We start from the raw sequence: 822 nt of genomic DNA on the forward strand, positions 1-822 counted from the left end.
AGTTTGTTTTTCTTTTTTTATAAATTTGATAAATATTGCAATAAGTCAATAAGTCTGAAATGTGACCACCTGCACTGTCTTAACCATGTGTAATTTTTAATAGTTTTAAAATAAAACTATATCTAGATAATTTCATACCTTGAAACTTTGTATTTTTAGTCTACATGAATCCTTAAAGGCAATAACAAAAAAACACTCTGCATTCTCAACACTTAAAACAGTGTACTCTAAATAGCTGCTTTATTGGTGAAAACTGAACTTTGTTGCTGTTGACCTGCATATTTCTGATTTTTGTCAATTTTAGTGCATTCCAATAAAATGTTTTCCTTATTGTTACCACGTTGCGGTGTTAGATGTGTGTCACTTTGGGTAGTTTACATTGTTGAAAGAAAGCTTGACAAATGTGTGTGCTGACAGATTGGAGCGTCTTTGTTCGCCAGCTCTGAGGGCTCAGGTCTGTTTATCGGTCTGGCTGGGACTGGAGCAGCAGGAGGAATCGCTGTAGCAGGTTTTGAATGGAACGTGAGTATACAGTATTTCACGTGCCCTCTTCTGTCATCAAACTGCACGGAATGAAACTGAGCCAGTCTGATAATCCATCACCTATAGTGCTGTATGTAGTATGAAGGGGATAGGGGCCTTCTGTATGGGTAGTGAATAATGTGTGAATTAGAGAAAGATTTTTAAATCATGTTTAAGTAATGCAGAGAGGGGTTATTTAGCAGCTAAAAAAGAATGTCAGCATTGTTGTTTGGACAGTTAGCAAAATTAGAATATTAAGTACTGCCCAAAAGATTTGATTAAAAACAGAAACAGAAACTT

Source organism: Periophthalmus magnuspinnatus, chromosome 1, assembly GCF_009829125.3.
Source record: "Periophthalmus magnuspinnatus isolate fPerMag1 chromosome 1, fPerMag1.2.pri, whole genome shotgun sequence".
NCBI lineage: Eukaryota > Metazoa > Chordata > Actinopteri > Gobiiformes > Gobiidae > Periophthalmus > Periophthalmus magnuspinnatus.